At 44.5% G+C, this 7,537-nt stretch overlaps 1 protein-coding gene across 2 annotated transcripts in view; it reads right to left on the reverse strand.

Moving 5' to 3' along the window:
- Btbd3 (BTB domain containing 3) overlaps nt 1–5,858 on the reverse strand; it is a 30,717-nt gene extending 24,859 nt beyond the window's left edge. Inside the window, exon 1 of one of the 2 annotated variants that reach the window (XM_021149683.3) lies at nt 5,680–5,858. The gene's annotated coding sequence lies outside the window, so the exon portion shown is untranslated. The remainder of the gene's footprint in view (nt 1–5,679) is intronic. The other variant, XM_021149695.3, reaches the window with a different exon arrangement.
- Between the last annotated feature and the right edge of the window lie 1,679 nt (nt 5,859–7,537).

Raw genomic sequence — 7,537 nt, forward strand, 5'->3', positions numbered from 1 at the left:
GTATCACATCAAGGCTGGGAGGAAGTAAGCTTTGGTCTAGTTCAAAGTAGCAGGTTAGTAAAAAAGAGAAAAAGCCTATACAAATCAACTACAGAAGTGACTCAAGAAGAGACGGCTGATTATCTCCAAAGCTGTCCACAAACGAGGGGAGAGTTTAGTAACCAGGAATATTTTCTTCCAAATACCCCACAGTAATTGACTCCTATCCCACATCAAAGAAAACATGACTGTGATTGACTATGCTACATTTCAGTCTTCTCGTGAACTGAACTTTCTAAAGAATTATGCAGAAATGGAATGGATCCAAACTGATACTTGAAGCTCAAATCAGTTCAATACTTTAAGAAATGCCAGTGGTAAGTGACAGATGCCAATGGCCATTTGCTTATGTTCAAATACCATTCTTTCAAATATTAAAAAGTCTCAAATGTAAATCAAATAGGATAAATTCCCTTGTCCTGATATGAAACCATGACAAACCAGAAGTCAAACTGTTCTCCTCTTTTGTCTATCAAAATAAAACACAAGTTCATACAGGAACAGTTACTGATCATGGCCCAGAATCATTTTATAAGACTACAAAATGCCAGTGCAACTCACCATAAGGAAAAATTTTGAAACGTAATTATTATGAAACAGCAAATACAAGTGTCATTATCTGCACCCAAGAGAATAAGAGGCAATGCTTTTGGAGTAACAGGCAGTCATAAAATACATACACAAAACCACCATGCCTTATACTGGCCAGCCAGTTTGATAGAGTACAAGAGGAACAAAGGAAGAGCTCCAGCAGAAAAAGGTCAGGGCCTTGTTGAAGAAACTGAATTCTCCTGAGGCAGATGGGAGGTCTGAAGAGCCACCTTTCCTGTCTCCCAACAGGAACACTGACCACTCTACAGGAGCATGGTGCTTGCCAAATGCAACAGTGATTTCTAGCTCTCAAGATTCAAACAATCACGTCCTTCCCACATACACTAAAGTAGCAGCCGAGAGGTCTTTCTCCAAAGCACAGATGCCCTCTCCACCTCCTCACTGTGCAACACTAAGAGTTCTAGACCCCAACAGTACGGACGTGTTCGTCAACAAGTAAAGTAAACACACTTATGAAACTACGCAAAGAGGGTGCTGAGAGCCAAATTCCTCCATAAATTCTAGACCCTCCTTCAGTGGAGGTCATTGAAAGACTATTCTGGCCAGTCCAAGAAGAACACCTGGCAAGTAGAGTCCGGGAAATATGCAGGAAAAAGCAACAGCCCAAACTGGTTGCTGTCTGGTCTCAAAGAAACCTGGAACAAGTCTCACTCAGTACCTGGGCAGTTCCCAGCTTCTCACTCTGTCCCCCATCCTAAACCTCAGATCCTATACAACCTCCGTCATTCTGGCCACATGGTTTCCTGGCTCCTCTCTTGGTTCCCACACGCTCTTTTGATCCTCTCTTCTCTCCCTGTGGATCTCTCCCCAACTTTCTCCTCTCACGGGCCACTTTGCTGGCCCAGTTCACTCCAGACCCTTCCAGATGCTTCCTGTCTATGCTCTCCCTCATATCTATAGTAAACCCTTCCCCTTAACTATACCTGGGAGGAGTCACGTTCTTATTTTCATTCGGTTACCACTTGGGAGACAGAAAACCAGACTGGGATAGAAGGCCACAGATACAACAAGTCTGGGAGACCTTTACAACTCTACAGATTAATTTAAATCTAGCATCTTTATCTGAAAGGACAGGTAAATAAACGGATTTCTTAAACCATGTAACCTGATCTACTCGTTTTCTATGTGTTCTAAATAAAAGACTTTGGCATAAAGGTCTGGATTGGTGTACTGATGAAAAAAGGGCCAACAGATTCAAGTCTCCAAAGTTTTTGCTTGGTTCACTTTACCCCAGACTTGTGAAACACGACCATTTATCAGGAAAAATCATAAAGGACAAAGAGACAATTGGACTTAAAAACATGGAAGTATAAAATTGTGATAATAATGTACAGTGCATTATAATATAAAATGGGTTAAATATTATTTTAAAGAAATGGAAGTATTTTGTTGTCTGGAAAATACTATAACACAAATCACCAATGAGTAATTAAGAGACTGGGAAGAGCCCACGTTAATACCTCCAAATAGGCCTTTCTTCTTGAGTATCTCTCCTCTTAAACCTTGTTCTTAAAATCTATATGCAGTTTTCAATAAATCTCAACTCCACTTCAAAAGACCCAAAGCCAAAACAAGTAATGAATAATTAAAAAATTATATATCATGTATTTAACTCACTTAAAAAAAATCACCATTTAAAAGCAAAGCAGGACTGGTACTAGTACAGACAACTCCCAGCAGCAGTAAATCACCAACTTCAATAGATATAAAGCATATTAAAACTAAATCAATCTTTACAGAAGACCAGAATGGACTAAACACTTGGGTGCTGGAACATCTGACCACAGTGTAGGTCAGGAAGGGACAGGTCACTGCAAAAGCCAGGTTAACAAGCCTCAGGAGCCATAAAGAAGTTCACCTAGTTCTTGGGCTGTAAATCTTGCCCAACAAATCATAGACGCTAGGACTTCCTCCACACAGGGCACTGACCTAAGCTGTGCCTGTTTCCTAGACTGTACTGAGCCCATAGGCTCTGCCACCACACTGCTCTCCCTGTCCATTCCATTTCCCCAAAGCTCCACACTACAGTTGTCCTTATCCTAAGAAAAGATATTTAAACAGTAAATAATTAAGGCCACCCAGCAAGTAGCCAATCTAGGCTTTACAACAGTATATTCTGGGAGTTGAAAATAGAAGCAGTATTTAAAAAACAGAACAAAAAAACCTCTAAATAAATAAGACTCAATCAAATGGACCTATCCATCATAAAAACCTTTGTTCATATGATTTAAAGGCAGAGGAGACAAGTGTGATATAATGCTAATTAAAATGTTCTATTTAAAAGCACATAAAGCCAGGTATGGTGACATATGCCTATAATCGCAGTGCTCAGGAAACTGAGGCAGGAGGATGGTTGGAATACACAGTGAGCTCCAGGCAAGCCTGGGCTATACAGTGAGACTGTTTGAGTAAGCAAACAGAAACTTTAAAAAGCCAACTTGTGTCTGACCTTTTATAGAAAAGCACAAAAAGCCAAATAGAAGGGAGAAGCAGTAAACAGATGGTGACGGCCAGGGGATGTGACTATGATTTTAATTTCCTTACTATCTGTTGCAGTAAGCCCCCAAAGTCTGAAATAAAGGTAAATGCTATTTGCTTTAAAAAGCTTTAAAAACCCTGGAAATAGCAGAAATACTCAGCTATAGCTGCAACTAATTTTTCAAAACAACCTATCAATGAAGGCATATTAATACCTGTCCTCGGGGATCTTTTATTGTACTAGACTGGGGTTGGTAGTTTTTTTAATGTGTGGGGAGAAAAGCTGTAATTGGGTTAAAAAAATATAAAATCTTATTTCTGCACCATGAGGTTACCAGGTCCAGACAACAGATCCCCAGCAACATTTCATTCCCACAGTGCAATGGTGCAAGCTTAGGTTAATAGCAAGTTAACAGAAACTGTATCAGCACACAAAAACAAAAGAGGGCCAATGCATGCTCACATCACTGCAGCCCTAAGGATACACCTGAATCCACAACACTCATTACTTACAGTGAAGTCTGAAACACATAGGCAACATATGTCTAGCCTACTTTATTGGGGTTTTGGAGGGTTGTTTTGTTTTTAAAAAACAAAAAACAAAAAACCTTTGACTGTGTGTTGCTAGGAAGGAGTTCCGAGCCTCTCTCCCTTTGCCATTTTTAAAGTATTATATTACAAGTGGTTTTGAGTTTTGTAAATAGTCTTGGAAAACACCTTCTAGGAATAAAACAACGTAAAAACGCTGACAGTGGCATTTCCCCCTCACAAATTGTTAGAGAGTCGTTTTCCTTTTTTTCAGTTTCCTTTTTAACTTTGCCTGGCTGTAGGATATTTCATGTTTATAAAATGGTAAAACATATTATTTTTTAGTGCTTTAAAAAACATCGTTCACAATTCACAGGTTTGTATGTATGTGGAAGGAAAAGTGTTAGGAACATGGAACTTTGCTAAACAAATCAAGTGTGGACAGATGAGTGTTTCTGAAAGGGGTGAGGACTACTCAACTCTGAGAAGTATCCTTCCATGGAAATCTCTAATTATCTCAGAGACAAAAACCTGGAATCGGACCTCATCTTTACCTGCAATGAGGCTGAAGAACTTAAGACGGGGGAATGAAAAGGAAGAGTCCTGCTTAGAACCCAATGGTAGCAGGTCCCGCCCACTTCCCCTAGAGGACCCGTTGCTATGGAAACCCACAGTAACCCTTTAGATTCAAGAAGCCTAAGAAGGGATATTCTCCCAGAGACTGAGTTACATTAAGTGTGAGGCCCTGTTAGAGGGTTGGGAGGAAAGGTTAAACTGAGATAGACAGCCTCATGGCTGTAACAAGGGGCCAAGCGGGAGGCAAGGGGAGGACCGTAGTTCCAACAGGAATTTAAAATGCCAGAGTCATATAGTTTAGCTCAACTTTGACTTTGACTGTTAGGAAGTTTTCTCCCTCCTCTGCCGAAAACAAACCACTTTTGTGCATTTTGAGTCTTTTCCCCCCTTCTCAGTGGGAGACAAACCGCTGTTCTGTGTTCCGGACAAGGAGATTCATCCCAGCAATTACAAACCGAATGCTACTACTTTGTAAAACCTAAAGTCCTGACTTTCTCTTACCAAACCAGTGTCTCTGAACTTAGAATTACATGCAGATAGTTTAACAAATAAATGCCTTGGGTTTGAATTAGTCAATTCAACGTGAGATTTAAAACTCGCCGGCGAAGCTCCCGCACAGACAACTAACTATCCTAGAGCAGGAACTACGGAGGTGGCGGGAGTATTTCGAAAAGAAAAAGCCCACTTATCTCCACCGGCCTTCTTTAAAAATAAATAAATAAATGAGCAAATAGAATGAACTAGTCTTCTGCACGCGCACATGGGACAATAGGTTGCTTGACACACAGACTATGAAGCACGCCCTAACAATACTACTTTCTTTGAGATAAAGGCAGTAAGAGTCTTTCCTTCCCGAGGCAACGAACAACCAAGAACCAAGCCACCAAACTTCAACCTCTAGGTTAGAGCGAATGGGCCCTGCAAGGCACTGGGAACTTGGAGGATGCACTTCTGCAGCAACAGGACCCCGGCGAGGGCGCACCTGCAGGGATCGGGGCGGAAAAGGCAGGGCGTGGATCCCCTGGATCCCCAGGATCCCCAGCCCCCGACCCCGACGGCCACGCCCCAATAAGTTTCTTGGGAGAAGTTTGCTCCGGCCCCTAGGTGCTCTCGGTGCGCTCGGGACGGACTCGGCCTTGCACGATGCAAGTGGCCGCCACCCCGTCCCGGACCTCCGCCCCCACCGAGGTGGTTTGGCCCACGTCGTCTGCCGGGTCGCGGCCAGGTTCGCCTCGCCCCGTGGGGTCCCGTGGGCCGCCCTGCTCCGCACGCACGGCCCTGCAACCCGCACGAAGCTCGGGTATCTCGTCGCCCCCCACGCCCCCTCGCCCCTCGCCTGCAGCCTCCCGAGCCCCCTCATTCGGCCACTCCCGCCTCCGGGCGCGCGCCCCCGCCTCGGCCCACGCCGCGCACGCGCGCAGCTGGCCGCCACTCGCCCGCACTCACCGTCAGCTCTCTGCGTGGCCACGGACGCTACCGCCCCTCGCAGCTCCGACCAGGTGCCCGTTCCGCAGGCCCGGTCCGGGAACTCAGGGATCCAGAGCCCGGCGGGCGAGGCGGGCACCCGCACGCAGGGCACGCTCCCCGGGACCGTGAACGCACGCCCGAGCGCCAGGAGGGGCCGGGAGGCGCTCCCGGAGGCTGCCCTGGATACGGGGCATGCGCAGAGCCCTCCCCTTCCCCGGCCCTGAGAGTAGTGGGCGGGGACTCTGGAAGACTGGCTGGGAAAACTGGAGAGGCGCTTTAGAGCAAATCTTACTGGAGCTCTCCGTGTCCTTGTCCCACAAACTGCTACTTCCTCCTCTAGTTCACTCATTACATCAGATACGAAATATTTATGGAGCATCTATTTTGCAGACTCCAGAGCAGTCTTCGGGAGTAATAGGCATGTTGCCTTTGAGTTTAGAACTCCCTTTAGACTGATGAGTGGAGCATATGAACAGGAGATCACTCAGCATTTGAAAGAGCAAACATTAACTACACTCTTTAATGGTAGAAGGAAGGAGAATGGCTGGAGTGCTAAAGAAAGCTTAGTTGGGAGATGTAGAAACAGGCAGCGCTGAGGTGAGAAGACAAACTCACCTGCTAGGGAAGATAAACATAAGGGCAGAAGTTTTGAAGGGAACTATGAGCTTGTGAACACTCAGAGGCAAGAATACTCCGGATGCTGCTTGGAGAGTTAAAGTGGCAGCTGGAAATGTAGTTGAAACTCCTCTGGAAATAATCATTAACCCTTAGTCCAAGATTCCAATAGTGAATAAGTGGGAATTGCTTAAGATGGTAGACAGGAATCCTGTCTTGGCCTTTTGAGGTACAATGTCTGAAATGCTTAGCTATCGCCTGTGGAAGAAGTAGTGGAATCTTAAGTGAGTTACTGGTCAGCAAGGTAAAGCAATACAGACAATTGTTGTTCTGTTGTTTGCTGAAGAAACCACACCTGCTTTGGTTACAAAACATAAAGAAACCAAGCTGGACTATACCAGTACAGGCTGCTGAGGGAGAAGTGTCACAACCAGTCTTACTTAGTTGTGGAGCATGCATGCTACATCCCTAATTTCCCAGGCAAGATGAACTCACTGGTGTAGTTCTGGCAAATCTGTTAGGGGGATAACCAACCCCTTCTGGTCTTTTGTTTGTTTGTTTGTTTGTTAGTTTGTTTTTAATCTGGGGCTTGCTTCCCAGGAAGAAATCTTTATCTGCTATCATAGACTTAGTCCAAAAACTGTGGCTAGAAGATCATGGGCCCTCACGGGAAAGCTACTGTTGTCATTCTGCTACATTCTGCTAACTGGATGTGATGTGTCATATCTGTCAAGTTGCTTTCTGAATATTTTTTTATGTCCATAGATTGACGCTATTGTCAGCTTTGGTCAAAAAGACTTGTTTGGGTCAGTAAGCAGCCATTACTGCAGACTCATAACTGTTCAACATGCTGAGAATAACTGTTGAAAGCTAAACTCTAAATGGAACATCTGTATCATTCCCCCAGAGGGCTCAGGAACATTATGAAGTAAATCCAGGAAGACTATAAGAGATGAGGAAGGAGTAACTTATTATAGAATGTGGCATGGTCTCACATCCTTGAGTTGTTAGTTACTATGGTTATCAGCACAAGGCCTGCTCAAGGCTGGAGCCATCAACACTCTGTCACGAAGCAGGAAAGAGCTCAGCAGGCCTTACAACTCCCTGAGGTTATGAATTCATTTCTGGTTGCTAAGGGATGGAGAGACCTTTCCTTCAGTGATATAGTCATTGGTACAAGGCTATTCCAGAAAATAACCCTTACCCATGCTCCTGTGAACAA

This window comes from Mus caroli, unplaced genomic scaffold, assembly GCF_978045245.1.
Source record: "Mus caroli unplaced genomic scaffold, Mus_caroli_1 scaffold_2, whole genome shotgun sequence".
NCBI classification, from domain to species: Eukaryota; Metazoa; Chordata; class Mammalia; order Rodentia; family Muridae; genus Mus; species Mus caroli.